The sequence below is a fragment of the Eucalyptus grandis genome, chromosome 5 (genome assembly GCF_016545825.1).
Source record: "Eucalyptus grandis isolate ANBG69807.140 chromosome 5, ASM1654582v1, whole genome shotgun sequence".
Taxonomy (NCBI): domain Eukaryota; kingdom Viridiplantae; phylum Streptophyta; class Magnoliopsida; order Myrtales; family Myrtaceae; genus Eucalyptus; species Eucalyptus grandis.
Genome location: NC_052616.1, coordinates 35,241,074 through 35,259,199, shown reverse-complemented (window position 1 = coordinate 35,259,199; position 18,126 = coordinate 35,241,074).

Genomic DNA, 18,126 nt, shown 5'->3' with positions numbered 1-18,126 from the left:
ATGATAATCGGGGGCAAACGCCTTCCTATCTTTAAACTTCATGATAGGGTGGCTAGAGTCAGAGATGTCGTTCACAGTCATTAAGCTACCAAACCCTTTAACGTGAGAGAAAAACCAAATTTGCAAGAGTTCAGAAGGAGCATGGAAAATTTTGTTTTTGTTTTCTTTGAAATGAGTAAGGGAAAGAAAAGTTTCAATCAAGATAGCGTTAACAAAACCCATTCCTATACATGCCTCACGAACTACCCATGCCACGGAAGGGTTAATAGCGTTCCTACAATGTGGGAATAACATAAACCCGAAGAAGGCTAGCAGGAAGATCCTATTCTTTTGAAAAGATGGGGCATTTTGAAAAAGCTCATTTAGGAATGAAAACAGGCAAGTCTTGCGATTAGCTTTCAAAACTTTTCTCACGTCATCCTCCTTAACTCTGAGGAAATCAGATAAGGTCGATGCATGCTCAGTCCCTACAGGTGGGCCAATTAACTCCGACACCAAAGGCTTTCCCATGGCAACACTGTATTCTTCCAGGGTTGGAGTGAGCTCGTGGTCACCGAACATGAATGTGCAAGTCTCGGGACACCAGACTTGCGCTAACGCTTGTACAACACCATAATGAATTCCTATTTCTAAAAGGGGAAGTAATCGTCCGACGTAGGATCGAACCCAATCATGGCCAGTCGGGTCTAGTCTATCCCACCATGTGTGAAGCTCGGCTTTCAGGGTAGCAATGATGTGAAGCTCGGGCATCCCCATCGTATACTACTCACAGTTACGATCAACCTAATTTGCCATGAACCGACCAAAAAATGAAAGCGAATAAGTAAATTACGAATGAGAGAATTCGAAAATCTTACCTTACTCATTGAGTAGCAAAACCAATGACATAGACATACACGTGGATGGTGGTTCAATTTCTACTCTAAACGGCTCAAAATGGAGCTATGGGATCACCGGATTGAACCAGCAAGGTCGCGGCTAGGTTGAGTTACCCATGACTCCGGCTTCGTCAAAGAACCGACCCATGTCGCGCGGTTGCAAACCGGGGTGGGTACCTTTGACGTGAAGAAAGAAATTTCGGGGTTAAGGTGGGCGACTCGTACTACGCAGTTGTAGTCGGAGTGGTATCCATCTTAACACTATCCTAGGTGATCCTATGCGGCCCAGGTCCGACGGCAGGTTATGTGTGCTATGGTGTAGTGCAATGCAAGAAACTCATGCATGACAATTTAAAAACAATCATCACTTCAAACATAAATAAACTATTCACTCTTACACCCCCTACAAAACAAAGGTTAGAAATCACCGCCCCTTATAACTTCCATAAACATTCAACATTCAACATGTTATGGATGCACATGATATCCTCGTTGCCAAACAAAAATATTTTCGAACAAAATTAATTTTGGCCTAAGTCCTCTAAGGTATAAAACCGAGTCCCCAGTGGAGTCGCCAAGCTGTCGCGACCTACCCTCGGGGGGAGGGAATAGGTTTTGGGGTATTGCCTAAAGGACGGGCCTAAGGCCCATGATTAGGCGCAGGCTCAACCTGGCCCATACCCCGCGTGACGTTGGGATATTCTTAAATTTTTTGCACAAAAGGAGTCGCCACTAGCCTATTGAGGTCAGCTAGAAACCAAGTGAGGCATGGGAGCGTGCCTCACTTTCTATGCAACCAAAGATTCTAGGATTGGGGACTTGATTACACTAATTAATCAATTAGTGCCCTTTCGGTACTTAATCTTGTTCATTTTAAAAGAAATGATTTTTGTCAGGCAGTCTGGATTGATTTTATACCTATCCACTAATATGTGAGGTGATCATACGGGTGTACAATCATTAAAATAACAATTAACAACTAAGAAAGGCGATTAAATAAATGGCATAAAAGAGCAAAAATTAACACCAAAGAAAAGATCAATACTAATCCTGACTAAATTAAAGAGAAGCCAAAATCAACATATCAACATTATGCATTCAAAGGCATTTGTTCCCAAGGACAATTGAAATCTTAAGGTAAAGCCCGAAAGGCTTAATCAAACTTAAACACAATTCTAAATTGAAAGGGTTCCTATTTTTAGGAGAAAATTACTCTAAAGATTAATTTAATTTTTTTTTTAGATTTTTTCTGTTCTTTTAAAAAAAAAACATTCGAATTTTCCAAAAACAAAAGGATTTTTGAATTTTTAAAAAAAAAAAAGGTCGAATTTTTTATGTTTTCTGAATTTTTTGAATTTTCGGATTGAATTTTTATTATTTTTCGAAATTTTTATTTTTTTGAAAATTTTTGAATTCTTGAAATTCTTAATATATTTTTTATATTTAATATTATTATATTCGGACAAAGGGTTCGGAGCAGGTAGATCCGATCCGGCCATTGACCCAACCCAAAACCAGATTCGCCCTTTTGGATTAAAATATATATATATATATATATATCATTTTCAATTTTCAACTTTTCATATATTTTAAAAAAAATTTCTTTCTTTTGTCTTTTCTCACTGCGTCGTACTATGTCCTTTTCCTGCACATCCTGTTCAACAGTCATTCCTGAAGCCCACTTTTCATTTTATAGTTTTCTATTTTTCATTTTGCTTTTCTTTTCTTTCTTTTGATTTTTTTTTTTTTTTTTATTCTTTCTTTCTTCCCTTCGGCCTTTTCACCGAACATCCCCATCTATTGTCTTTCCTTCCCTTTTTTTTTGGGTTTTCCTCTTTCGCTTTTTTTTTTTTTTACTTGGTTCTCCTCTTTTCTTTGTTCTTATTTTTTTATTCTTTCCCTCCTCCCTTCGACCTTCTTCATTACGCTTTCATGCCCGACTCTTTACCCAGGACATCCTTCAACCGAGACCCCACCGGCACGACAACACCAATGAGAGCAACTGCCGTCCTTTCCACCGCCAAAACACCACTATCTACCCATTATCCACTCCGACCGGCAACGACCACCGTCGACCACGAACGCCGACAGCCAAACCATTTTTGGACGCAAACATTCCCACGGCTCAAACACACATAATTATTCCACGAAAATCGTATAGATTCACAATGGAAACATATAAGAAAGGCACGGTCCAACATATATATGAGCAAGCACGAATCAAACAAAGTTTAAACCTGGGATGCTTCTCGGTTCTCTTTGGGGCATTTTGTCAAACAGTTGAGGTGTAGCAGCTAAAAGGGGCATACGGACTCACTCGAGGCTCGGATTCGGGTAAAGATCAACACAACATGCACGAGCAACGCTCAAGATCCGCTAAGGGACATATCAATCACATTCGAACGGATGTGGGTACCACAAGTATCTTCGGGCTTCAACAAACTTGCATAACTTAGATATCGTTTACACATTTCCACAAGCATTTGGTGTGCATTACTGACATGGGGAATTTTCCGCACGAGACAAATCTAAACCCCCCTACGACACATACTAGAATAGCTAGCAGCTTTCAGGAGGACCGGCTCAGACCGAAACTCGCATGAACTAGTCGGCACGAGGTCCGGCCTAACGTTTCTCGAAAAACAGGTACACACGGTCGAGACAAAAGCCTACCTGGTTCAAGAGGAGGAACGCGTCGAATCACAACTGACGAACGAACCTCTGGCGACGACCAACCACTCTCTCGAGCTTGCACTTTCTCTCTAGGTCGCTCACTCACTCCCTCTCCTCCTCGGTCTCTCTCTCTCTCTCTCTCTCTCTCTCTCTCTCTGTTTCTCTCTGTCTTGGGTTCCCCCCCATCTATTTGCTGCCCTCCTCCCGTCTTATACTCCTGTCTTTCCTTTTTCTGCAGGTATTCCGAGCGAAGACCTCCTGCCGTGCCAGCTGGTCGATCGATCTGCTTCCCTGACCCGCGGATTGCGCCGAAAGCCCCGCCATGCCGATCCTCTACCTTGCCTCCTCTTTTCTTCCCGTTTCTTTCCTTTTTGCTCTCTTTTTTTTCTCTGCAAGAACTTGCACAAAGTCTACGGCCGAGCCAATTGCCGGCCGGGTGCTCCCGACCTACGGATCATGCCACTCGCCTGCCACACCGATTCTCTGCCGCCCCTGTTTTCGCTGCCCTCCTACTACTCTGTCTTCTTCAAGTCTTTGAGCGAAGACCAACAGAAGAAAAGAAAAAGGGGCTGGCCCAGTGCGAGGGGAAGAAAAGAGAGGGCGGGTCGGGCCATGGTTGAATCCGGCCCGACCCGACCATTTTTTTTTAATTTCGATTTTTTTCGAACTTTTTTTTAACTCCTTTTTTTTTTAATAATAACCCTTTTGTGACTAATTCCTAACCTTTAACACTACTTTAAATTAATTAATTTAGGTGTGAACAATCTGCTGTGATACTTTTCGGTCTTTCACTGTATTTGCTTGAGTCCGAATTTTAATTTGATGGTTTTATTAGTGATGGGCTTAAGGCCCGGCCCACAGGATAAGGGCCCGTGGATGGAGGGACGTATAAAAGGGAGGAGAGAGAGAGGGAGAACGCACTGTTTTGGCAATCAACGTACATACATCTCCCTCTCCCTCGCACTCTCTCAAATAGAAGAAACAAGTAAGCACAAGGCAACTTTCTTCTCCCCTTCCAAGCGAATTGTCGTCATCGGATCAAACAGGACCGAATCCTCTTCCTCTTATCGGCGTTGGTGTTTAATCTGTGGCTAACAAGGTACGCTCGAATCCGTGGTGTGCTTTAGAATCGGTGATACGTGATTTTCCCGGGCTTGTCTTCCGCATTCGTTTTAGGGGTTCGATTTAATGTCGAATCCGTGTTTGGGGATCCGTTATTCCCAACATTGGTATCAAAGCCCTAGTTCACATTTTCCCGACCCTTTTCATGTTTTTTGATTGATTTTTCGCGAAAGTAATCGGCCGATACGGATCGGGGCAAGAAATCCCGACACTCGAGCGCTGTTCATCCATTTTTTTGAGTTTCTGTAAGTTGAAATTGATTTCTGAAGGCATAGGGTGAAAGCGCTCGTTGAGACAAGTCTGGCGATATGTCGAACGCCGCTGGGAGACGCCGCACGCGCCCACACGCGCAGCCAGAAGTCGCTGCGCGTGGGCACGACGCGCCCAAAGTGCTGGCATCAGCCAGCGCGTGCGCCACACACGCCGGTCGGCGAACCGGCACGTGCGTGCCGCCGGCGGTGAACCGGCACGCGCCGGTCAGCGAACCAACACGTGCTAAAGTCACGCGCTGACGTCACCTAACAGTCGGTAACCGCCTGGGATGACGTCACGATGACGTCATCGCCGACGACTGTTGGCCGGCCGGTGACTGGCCGGCAACCCGACTCAACGGGGACCCAACCCGACGACCCGTGCGAAGCCGGGCGCATGTCGCGCACGTGCCGGTCGGTTCATCCAACCCGACTCAACCGGTCCGACCGGTCCAACGACCCAGCGACCTGACCATTGACCGTTGACCGTTGACCGACGACCGTTGACCGTTGACCCAAAAAAAAAAGGAGAAAAAGAATGTGTTTCTTTTTCAATTAAGTCTATGTGGATTATATGTAATCCCTTATTTGTTCTGCATTTGTTGCAGAACAATGCCTCCCCGAGGTTGCGCACACCTATTCGCGTAATTACCGATGAACAAAAGGAAAGGCTGTCTAAGTTGATAACCGAGCTAACTGATCATCGATGGGATAGTGGTGACTTAATTGATCACGTCCTTGAAGTCAATGGGAAAATTCAAAAGGTCATATGGAATGGTCGTCCTATGCCACAGTCAGAGATGGTACGATTTTTCATGAACACTCTTCCACCTGAATGGCAAGATGTGTTGAATCGCATATGGGACGTCAACGGAGCTGCTTCATATAAGAAAATAGTGATGGATTTTGTAAATGAATATTACTGTATTGTTACAAGGGAAAAGATCAAGGAATTGAACAAAATAGGATCTTTTCCAGTTCGTGTGCTGACTTGGTGTTAGTTATATTGGCTGATCTTTGTTAAGTGTGCTTTGTGGACATATTATGTAATGTTTACTACCTAATTGTTGTTGATGTAGCAACCGATATCTTGGTTGTATTAGTTGAAAGTATTATTGTTTTATTGGATGTCAATTATCTATTGCTTTTTGTTATTACTGGTTGCTGTGGGTAGTTATAGAAGTTTTTGTAACTTCATAGAATTTATTTTGCATAAGACAATTATATTAATGATAGTTTTAAGTTAGGATTTTTGGAGGATGATTGGAAACATAGTGACCTTTTGATTCTGAAGCCTTACTTGAAATTATTCATTAATATGATGGTCTGTGCAAAGGGATGCATAAATGATAGGCATTAATAATTCGTGCATATATGTCTGATGTGTTCAGATCAATGGCTTCAGCCACAAAGAACATAGTTGCCGAGCTGAACAAAGGTGAAAAGCTCAATGGTGACAACTATGAAATTTGGCACATGAAAATCCAGTATGTGCTGGAAGAGCAAGAGGCACTTGAGCTCTTAACCTGACCATGGTAGAACCTGAAGAAGGAAACACTGCACAGCACAAAAGAGATAAAGAAGCTTTTGCTGCATGGAAAAGAAAGAACTCTCTTGCTCGCATTACGTTGCTGAGCAGCATGGACAACGACGACATGCGACAGTTTAGGCGTTTTGACAATGCCAAGGAAATGTGGGAAGCATTGGCAGCAAAATTTGGTCATACTTCGGTGACCAGACTGAGGCAGCTCACTATTAGGTTTGACTCTTATAAGAAGCCTCATGGTCAGACCATGAAGCAACATCTTAGAAAAATGTCAAACATGATAAATGAGCTGAAAGATGCTGGCCATGTCCTGACAGATGAGCAGCAAGTGCAAGCAGTGATTCGTTCATTGCCTCAGAGTTGGGAGCATATGAAGGTGCACCTGACCCATAATGATAATATCAAAACTTTTGAGGATGCTATGCGTCATCTTGAGCTGGAAGAGGACCGCCTCTTGGCGGCTAAGCCAAAAGCTGAACTCTATCATGCTAGTTCTAGCTCACATGGAGCTTCGAGCTCCAAGCGCAAACGTCCTAACTGGTTTGATAAAGAGAAAGGCAAGGAAGCAGGTCCTTCAGAGAAGAAACCCAAGCTTAACCAACATAAAAGAGGAAAGCGTCCTCGAATGAAGAAACTTACAAGGGTGAAGTGTTTCAATTGTGACAAGAAGGGTCACTATGCTCGCGACTGTCGTGAGCCAAAGAAGGTAAACACCCCTTGTACTTTTCAGAACTTTACTTTTGTGTCGAGTTCTATATTCTTAACTGAGTCTAATCCTTTATGGATTGTAGATTCGGGAGCGACAGACCATGTAGCGAAGGATAGAGGATCCTTCGTGGAATTTCGGCAGTACCAACCGGAACTAAGTGGGTCTATGTGGGAAACAACTCCGAGCTGAAGTGAAAGGTGGCACACCAAGCGAACATTCGTGGTGGACGCACTTTGTTCCTTCATGATGTATTGTATGCTCCGGACATTCGTCGGAATTTAGTGTCTGTTTTAGTGTTGGTTAAACTAGGTTTTAATATGAACTTCCATAATATAGGTGTGGATTTGTATTTGGATACAAACTATTATGGTTGTGGTTATTTTCTGGATGGTTTCATTGTATTAGATATTGACTATGTTAATGCAAATGTTTGTTATTCCCTTATCACGTCTCCTAATTCATATGATAATTATGTGAATGTGTGGCATGCTAGACTTGGTCACATTGGCCAACAACGTAAAAATAGACTAGCCAAAGAGGGCTTGTTGGGCAACATTGAAAAAGTCGATTTGCCCATATGTAAGCATTGCCTAGAAGGGAAAACGACACGGAAACTATTTGGAAAAGGTAAAAGAGCTGAATTTCCTCTGCATTTAATCCATTCTGATGTTTGTGGTCCAATGAATGTGAGAGGAAGGTATGGGGCTGTTTATTTCATCACTTTTATAGATGATTATACTCGATTCGGATATGTCTATTTGATTTCTCATAAATCTGAAGCAATAAGTTGTTTCAAAAATTTTATGAACCTGGTAGAAAATCAATTAGACAAGAAAATAAAAACATTGAGATCTGATCGAGGTCGAGAATATTTATCTGATGAGTTCAAAAAATTATGTGATGAAAAAGGAATAGAAAGACAGTTGTCTATTCCGTATACTCCTTAACAAAATGGTGTTGCGGAAAGAAGAAACAGAATCCTACTGGAAATGTTTACGTCCATGATGGCACATGCTAACTTACCTATCACTTTTTAGAGTAATGCATTGTTAACTGCTGCCTATATACTTAACCGGGTGCCTTCCAAATCAGTTACTTCCACTCCATATGAGTTATGGATAGGTAGAAAATCGGACTTAAGTTTTTTTAAGCCATGGGGTTGTGCTGCCTATACACATGAGTCCTCTCACAAGTTTAGGAAATTGGGTCCTAGAGGAAAGAAGAGTATTTTCATAAGATACTCAAAACACTCAAAAAGGTATGTGTTCATAGGTGAGCAGGAAAGTGGGAGTATAACTGAATTTGAATCACGAGATGTCACATTCTTAGAGGATGAATTTCCTAAGAAGGGCGAAATAGGGGAAGATCATTCCCTATTTGAAACCTTGGATCAAGATAATGATATTAGTGGAGTTCGTCCAAGTGGGAGTAATATGAGAAGTGATGAATTGAATTCAACCCTTCTCAATTGCAACCACATGATGAGACGACATCATCATTATCTCATCCAAGTGGGAGCATAATGGGGAATGATGTGCAAAGTGTACAATCTCCCATACGACGAACAAGTCGCCAAAGTATTCCCCGTCAACGTTTTGACATTGAAGGGGAAACTTTTATGGTTGCTCCACAAGATGAGGATGAGCCAAGAAATATTAATGAGGCTCTGAATTGCCCTAGTAAGGAAAAATGGATTCATGCAATGGAAGAGGAAATAGAGTCAATGAAATCAAACCAAGTCTGGGAACTAGTTGATCTTCCAAAAGGACGCGGAGCTATTGTGAACAAATGGGTTCTCAAAACAAAGCGAAAGGCTGATGGCTCGATAGAAAGGCATAAGCTCGCCTTGTGGCAAATGGGTATAATCAACAGGAAGGAATTGATTATGAAGATACATTTTCTCCTATAGTGAGATTTACCTCGATTCGCATTATTCTGGCAATAGTGGCTAGTATGGATCTTGAGTTACATCAAATGGATGTAAAGACTGCTTTCCTCAATAGAGAATTATAGGAAGAAATATATATGGAACAACCTGCTGGTTTCATAGTGAAAGGCCAAGAAGAAAAAGGTATGTCGACTTTTGAGATCGATATATGGCCTCAAGCAATCATCGAGACAATGGTGTATACGTTTTCATAATGCCATAATGGCATATGATTTTACAATGATTGATGAGGATCATTGTGTATATATCAAAAGATCCAAGGATCAATTTGTGATCATATCATTATATGTTGATGATATACTAATTGCTAGAAGCAATATGGAGTTTGTTAATACTGTCAAGAGTTGGTTGTCTTCCAACTTTGAGATGAAAGATATGGGTGAGGCTGCATACATTCTTAGAGTTAAGATTTCGAGGGATCGTTCGAAGAGATCGTTGTCTCTTTCGCAAGAAACATATATAAATAAGGTTCTTGAACGATTTCGTATGTAAGATTGTAAACCCATAGACACTCCTATTGCAAAAGGTGAAAGGATTGAGTCATAGACTGTGTCCAAGGACTCCACAAGAGAAGGAACAAATGAAACATGTTCATTATGCTAGTACTGTTGGGAGCTTGATGTACGCTATGATGTGTACAAGACCCGACATATGTTTTGCAGTTGGAATGGTGAGTAGATACCAATCTAATCTAGGTCCAGCACATTGGAAGGTCGTTAAGAGAATACTGAGGTATCTAAAGGGGACTGCTGATTATACGCTGAGTTATTAAGGAAAGGATCTGCGACTCTAAGGCTATTCTGATGTTGATTGGAGAGGAGATTTAGATGAAAGGAAATCTACCTCTGGATTTGTTTTCTTACCGAATAATGGCATCATATGTTGGAGCAGTAAGAAACAAACGTGTATAGCCTTGTCCACGATGGAAGTTGAGTTCGTGGCATTATCAGCAGCAGTATAAGAAGGTGTTTGGCTTAAGAGATTTTTTGGGTTATTTAAGTGTTATTGGAAGTGCTGCAGATTCGTTGTTGGTTAACTGTGATAGGCAAGCAGCAAAAGTATACACCAAAGATCCAAAATATCATGGCAATACCAAACATATAGATACCAAGTATAACTTTGTCAAAGATATGGTTGCACGAAAGGATGTGAACTTACAGTACATATCTACGCATAAAATGGTAGCAGATCCTATGACAAAGCCAATACCTAGAGATGTGTTTTTTGGTCATGTAAAATCTCTAGGATTGCGTAGAATCTGATGTACTGAATTGTTATTTCCCTGAGTTGTTCACATTTATGAATTTGTGTTTTCATCATTAATGCATATGAATCTTTATATGATCTTTATGCATCTTAATGCTCAGTGCATTACTTTAAGTTGAGAAAGTATGTTGGACAGATAAAATATTAGCCCACTCACACGGGTAATCATCTCTATTTACTGCGTGATAAATAAAGATGAGACAGTTTTAAGCTTATTATCTAGGTGATAATCGAGAGCTCAAGCTTAAAATACTTATGTCGTCTTAACTGAGTGTTAAGATGAGGACATGATACTTACTATGTCCGAAAGTAAACTAACCCACATATTTTACTTTATCTGTTTATGATGCCAGATGTGAGTTCTGATAAATTTTGTGAATGAGTAGATACGTGAACTCAAGTTAAACATTGGGTATGTCTGAACTATCATCTGTACGGTATTGAAAGGTGTAGACATACGCTCCATGGGAAATGAGTTAATACCGTAATACGTATTTCATACTACGTATGCATGAGACGACCAATAAGAGTGGCAAAAAGTTTGATCTTAACTTTTATGCTGTGTGAGACTCTTGAGGAAAAGAGTTCCTCAATTTTAGTGCCCTCATGACTCTTACTTATTATCAAGATTTCTATTTAGTGTTTGCTATCTTAGGATGTTGCCAATGGTCATGAGATGATTCGATCTAATGGGGCATTTCTAGAAAAGCAAGCTGAACTGAAATTGAGAGTTTGAAGGAAAGAGGAAGATCGATTTTGGAGAATCACATTGTGGTTTTGTATTCACTGGTCAACCAATTATGACTGTCTTTGTGATAATTATAATTGCGAATACAATATATGTATCATTGTTTAAAAGAGATCAAGAGAGATATAAATGTGATCGATCGATCTAGGGTACTGCATACTAAATCTACTCAAAGTGAGATGCCCATTATGAGCTGTTATATATTCCTAACAGATGTATAGCAATGAACTCTCAAAGTATGCTGATCGCACGGATTATTCACCGGTATGAATGTTGAAGAGAGGTAAAGAGAATCATGTTCGGCCCACCATGTGCGAGTGGGAGATGATGGTTTTATTAGTGATGGGCTTAAGGCCCGTCCGCCCATGTTGGGCCTAAAGGCCCGGCCCACAGGATAAAGGCCCGTGGATGGAGGGACGTATAAAAGGGAGGAGAGAGAGGGAGAACGCACTGTTTTGGCAATCAACGTACGTACGTCTCCCTCTCCCTCGCACTCTCTCAAATAGAAGAAACAATAAGCACAAGGAAACTTTCTTCTCCCCTTCCAAGCGAATTGTCGTCATCGGATCGAACAGAACCGAATCCTCTTCCTCTTATCGGCGTTGGTGTTTAATCTGTGGCTAACAAGGTACGCTCGAATCCGTGGTGTGCTTTAGGATTGGTGATACATGATTTTCCCAGGCTTGTCTTCCGCATTCGTTTTAGGGGTTCGATTTAGTGTCGAATCCATTTTTGGGGATCCGTTATTCCCAACATAATTCAAAATCTATAATTTAAGAGACTCGTTTTAAAAGAAAATTTATCTTTATTGCAATTTGAGAATAATCGTTTTTACACCTATTCATCCCCCCTCTAAGTGTTTATACTAGCTTTTTACAAGGAGCTAACCAATCTCCATATACTTGAGGTCCTTAGCTAGACCTTTCAAATTCATCATCTATAATACTTGATAGTCCTCTTCGTCAACATTTCTAGATACCACGTTGGGCTTGCACTGCATATAACTTAGAAAAACTGAATGTTTTGTATAAACCCGACGAGTTTCGACAATGAGAAATTGGCACTTGATACAATAATAATCATTGGCAAAGGACCGACTTAAACTGGAAAGTTTCTAATTCTCCGACCAATTTATTATTTAAAAATTTCAAAACAAGTTGCTTACAAGAAAATCTAATTTGGCCACTTCCGTCCATCTATGTAAGTGTTTTCCTGGCACTGCTGCTCATCCAAGAGCAGCTTTATGATGCTAACATTTGGCATTCAATGTTTTAATCTGAGCGATGAAAACATAAGCTGCAATTCGAAATGAAAGCTCTACAACGTAATGGAGCCACTGATAATAAAATACTCCTTGTTTCTTGCGTTAAAGAGATGAATATAAACCACAAATTTAGATCAGGAAATCATGAAGAAAGGGAGAAAGAGAAACATAACTTTTGTACTAGATAAAGAGGGAACATTTCAGTTCCTTTTGGAGTTAATTCTTTTGCTTTTATGCAATTCCCAAATCAGTATATCGAGCAGTAGATTAAGGAAAACCAAGATGAATCCACAGTGTAATGTCTTAAAAACTATGACCAGCTTCTCCAAACGTGGCAAACTTGCTAGAATATATGCTATAGCAGGAAATCTCACTCCACAAACACGAATTTCTACCATCGGAGACTTGCAATTCTGCAACAAAACTGGTTGCACGTTCCACCTCCACAAGTAGTAGAACCTAGCCACAACGTAAAATGGCAAACATAAGATGATCACATGTTTCCTTAGGCCATACAAAGATAAAGATCTTGAAAAGTAAAAGCTTCTGCAGGACAGCACATTATAGGAGGGACTACGTTTCTCTGCTGGCAGACAATTTGAATGTGATAAAGCTTTCAAGCATAAAAAAATTAATCCCAGACAACCACGAATCAATTAGCAGCATGCCATTGACCTGCACCAATTAACATCCAGACAGACAACTGCATTACTGCATTACGCACCTGATTCGGTTGGTTACATTTACAGTCATTGTAAACGAGTCTCTCCGGTGGAAATCTGACTCCGGCGAAGGAGCTTCACAAGAGAATGAACAGAACAAGATGAGGAGCGGCGACTGGTGTGGACCGGCGGTGCCTACGACGTCAGAAGGCGATGGAAGAAGAAAATCGCTCTCCCCGTGTCCGCGGGCGTTCATTTCAGAGCACGAGAGAGATAGAAGTCGAATCTGAGATGAACTGATTGACAGGCCAAGAAGCCCACTGAAGCTGGCATGAACTGGACTAACGGGCGGCGGATTTGGATTAGTGGGCTGTGAGAATTGGACCAGGCCCCTTCGTATTGACCAAATTGTAGCCCCCTTTTTCTAATTATTTTCTCTCTCTCTCTCTCTCTATTTCTTTGTTTGTTATTTATTGGTCAATTATAATCTAGTATGCCTGTATTCTATTTTATTTTATTATTACTATTTTTTATGAAAAATGTATATTAGGTTTGTCGGTAAAAATTTGAGTGCCAACAATCCCATTCGAATTTTTTCTTACATAACATTGTTTGTTTGCTTTGCGCTTTCAATTCGCATATTTGAATTCCCATCTGCTTGGCATTTTTTTTATTGAAAAAATATGTGCCTAGTGATAGCTAGTATTCTTTTGTGATAAGTAACTCCAAACTAGAAGTTTTAATCTTGACCTTTCAATAGTTAGTAAATTTTCATACAATAAAGTTTGACCCTTGCCTAGAAGAAAAGAATTGAACATTTAAGTAAATAATAATTTCTCTATAATTCCAACATCAGAGATAAATTGTGGCAAGTAACTTTTCATCTACAAGTGATGCTCATGTGTAATGAATAGTTACATATATATATATATATATATATATATATATATGTTAAAGAATATATGTATATGTTAGAAACTTTTTATTCGATGGGGTGAGTTTTTATTCAAATCACATGAGAAACTTGTTATATCCAGTTAAAATTGATACGGATGAATGTCCGTTCAGAAATACAAAACTTGCCAACAAGTTTCATATATTATTCTGAAAATTGGAATTTTTTTTCAGTTATTTTTCCTCTTTTGAAACATGCGAAGATGAAAAGTGAGTTGCCTAGCATTTGTTTTGATTGCCTGTAAAAGCGAAATTAGGATGCATTTAGGAAAATACTTTTGGTGAATCTATTTTTAAGGAAATTTGTATTGACCGAATTGAAGCCCCTTTTTTTAATAATTTTCTCTCTTTCTCGCTTTCTCTCTTTTTCTTTATTTGTTATTTATTGGTCATTTAAAATCTATTATGCATGTCCTCTATTTTATTTTATTATTAACATTTTTTTTAAAATGTATATTTGATTTGTTAGTAAAAATTTGAGTGTCAACAGTCCCATTCAGTTTTAACAATCTGCCTATCATGTCGATGATGCCAATATTCAAATTTTTATGTAAATATATGTTCGAATTTTTCTTGCATAACATTGTTTGTTTGCTTTGTGCTTTCAATTTGCATGTTTGAATTCCCATCTGCTTGGCATTTTTTTTATTGAAAAAATACGTGCCTACTAATAGCTAGTATTCTTTTATGTGATAAGTAACTCCAAACTAGAAAATTTAATCTTGACCTTTCAATAGTTAGTAAATTTTCTATGTCCAGATTAAATTTCATACAATGAAGTTTGACCCTTCCCCAAAAGAAAAAAATTGACCATTTAAGTAGTAAATAATTTCTCCATAATTCCAACATCAGATATAACAAATTTTATGTGGCTAGTAACTTTTCATCTACAAATAATGCTCATGTGTGATGAGTAATCTTTTTATATATAAAAGAATATATGTATATGTTAGAATCTTTTTATTCGATGGGTAGGTTTCTATTTAAGTCACATGAGAAACTTGTTATATCCAGTTAAAATTGAATACGGATGAATTAGGGGTGTTAATGGGTTGAGTTAGGTCGGGTTTTGATGTTACTCGACCAGACCCGAATCATAAGGATCATATACTATGACCTGACCCGAATCTACCCAAAACACATTAGACTTGCATTGAAAATTCGGGTCGGGTCGGGTCAAGTTTCTGGATTTTCCTTCTTCTTTTTTTCACCTCCCTCTTTCCGAATAAAACACACAGTAAAAACTTGAGCAAATGCTCCAACTCTGTCGCGAGATGTGAGATGCACACGAAAGTAAACCCGGCAAAGCCAAAAATGCTTTTCACCTCTCTTGTTCTCCCCTCTTTCTCTCTCCTCTATGGAGCAATTTCAACTCGGCTGCAGCAACTTAGGCTCCCAGCTCAGGTTAGAGACCAGCAAATGAATTCCAGCCTCTTCCCCCCAAAAGACAGGAATTTGAAATTCCATTAATCGCTCATTCCACGTTATTTTCCCCCTTTTTAAAAAATTTAAAAATTTTCTACTCTTTTTTTTCTTTTCTTTTTCTTTTTCTTTTCATATTTTTTCCACAATGGCTGGCAATACCTCTAGGTGAGGGCCGTGAAGCCCTTGCTTCAAACCCTTGCCTCACCAGATCAAGCAAGGGCTTCACATCCCTTGTGCAAAAAGAAATATATATTAATAAAAATTAAAAAAAATTACAAAATTACAAAAATTGTCCATGTTAACTGCGGACACGCTATGCATGACTACATCAATAATTTTTCAGTCAAGTTGGCCGAAAGGATTATATTGACAAATTATTAAATGGTTCAAGATTAAATTGGTATAATTGAAATATTTATACGTGAATTGACCATTGCACACTAGGTTACTCATACACCGTGAGCTATACTTTTGTATTATTATCATCAACAACCATCTTTCACGTGTACCTCAATTTAAAATAAAATTTCCATAAAAAATTAAAATAAAATAAATAGATTATGTCTCAATCTATTAAACCAAAAAAATAAAAATCTTAGAATGCTTGAGAGGAAATACCATTTAGTTTATTTTTAGATAAATTAGGTTTTCATTAAATCTTTTTCATCCATATTTTCATCAATTTTTTATGAAATTCAAACAATAAAATAATAAAAAGTCCACTACCATATTGTTTTAATATCAATTACTACCTTCTAAACTGATGATTGTGTACAAATAACCACTCTTTTGATAATTATCTTTTCTTGTTGAGCCATCATAGTAAATATTATTTTTTAAGAAAAGTAGATCATTTATCCAGTTTAAACTTTCACACGATGACTGTAGGAGTACCACGATGGGCATGTAGGGCAAGTTGAGTACTAGTTTTCATTAGCTCTGAATAAATTTTAGCAATACTGAAAACTTGTGGTATCCAAGAGAAATATACCATAAGTTATATTATAAAAAAAATTGAACATTATTAAATGTTTACAATCTCCTTCAATATCCACAACAAGCATATTGAAATATAAGAAATAAACCAACATAACTATAATTGAGTATAATGTATAATACATATGGCTTTATAGTATTAAAATATAATGGTGATAAATTTATTGAATTGATTGATATTTATGTCTCAATTTTGCATGAATTTATGGTTATAAAGATTAAAAAAAAGGTTGTATGACGACGTAAGCAGGAAAAAATGCATTTAAAATTAGATATTGCATTTTAATTTCTTTACCAATTAGTTTGTTAAATCATTTCTTCTATTTTCCTTTAAAAAATAGGTGGCGGCGAGTTCTTCTAAGATAATTTAGCCTTAAAATTCCATTCTATGCCTTTTTCAATTTTTGAAGAATTGAAGAGTATTGTAATATTTTTCATTATTTCACAATTTCTCCACTCTCTTGCATCTCCATAACTTTTCTTTTGCTCGGGATAAATATATTAAGAGTGCCAAAAATTATATATGACGTTTAGTTTAGTGCAAAAAAATTTTGCCGGCTCACTTAATTATGAAATCAGAGAAAACAATCACTTAAGTGCTTCCGACAAGAAATTCCAGCCAAAATTACATGATTTTTATAACTAAAAATTTAATATAACTTAGCATTTAAAAGAAAAAAAAGCAGTCCGCGTGGTTTTTGGCCGCTGTCCAACGAAACAGAAGAGAAGATATGGGCATTTTTTTCCCTTTTCTCTCTCCTCTGTTATCCTCTCCGTAAGCTCGCTCCATGCAATAATGGTGTCGGCCCTCTTCCTCACCCGAACGCCTCAGGTCCCTCTTGCTCGAAAAACCCATCTGGTCATCCGTCTCTCCGAGTTCGACCTCCAGCCCTCCTCCATGGTTGCAACCAGTGGAGTCTCCACCAGATTTGGTCGAGTGATGCCAACGCTCGCGAATTGCTCATCCACGGACGAGTGTCGGTGTCGCTCGCGAACCACCCCTATTGTCCCCAGCAAGCTTGGTCGAGAGGCCTTTTTTTCGTGTCTTCAATTTTCGCTTTTAAAGAGCTCGCCTGTCTGTCTTGAATCTCTCTTCACCCACTCCCGAAGCTTCAGCGTGCGTCCTGCACCTCTTCGATGTGGCTGGGCGAAGCAATGTCCTCTCGACAAGATTCTAGAAAAGCTATATAACATAATTAATTTCGGGGTTTGACGGAGTTGGATTCCTTTTTTAGGGTATATAGACACGTCACAGAAAACTTGCAAGGAGGGAGGGGTACAGTCTCCACAAACACATTTTTCGCATGAAAAATGAAGCAAAAGCTCTCGATGTTATGGAGCTCCCAAATTGTCATCCACTCTCAATCGTCGGAGTATTATCAAAGTGCCGTGAATTGTCCTGGTCTACTCTCTGTTCTGCGATCCGAGTACTTAAAGAACTCGGATCCGGCTCAACACACCATTGTTGGCTTTGGTTCTTGGCTTCTGTGTCACTGAGAATCTTCCTTCGTTCGCCACCACCAACAATTGATTTCAGAAGAGTGCGAGGTGAGCTATGTTTTACTCTTCTTTGCGGCCGGTTACGAAGTGATGAAATCGCTCCCGAAATCTATTTGTTGGCTTTGATTCCCACCGGCAGTTATAGACGAACTTTCTGTCCTTGATCTCATCACAGATTGCAACT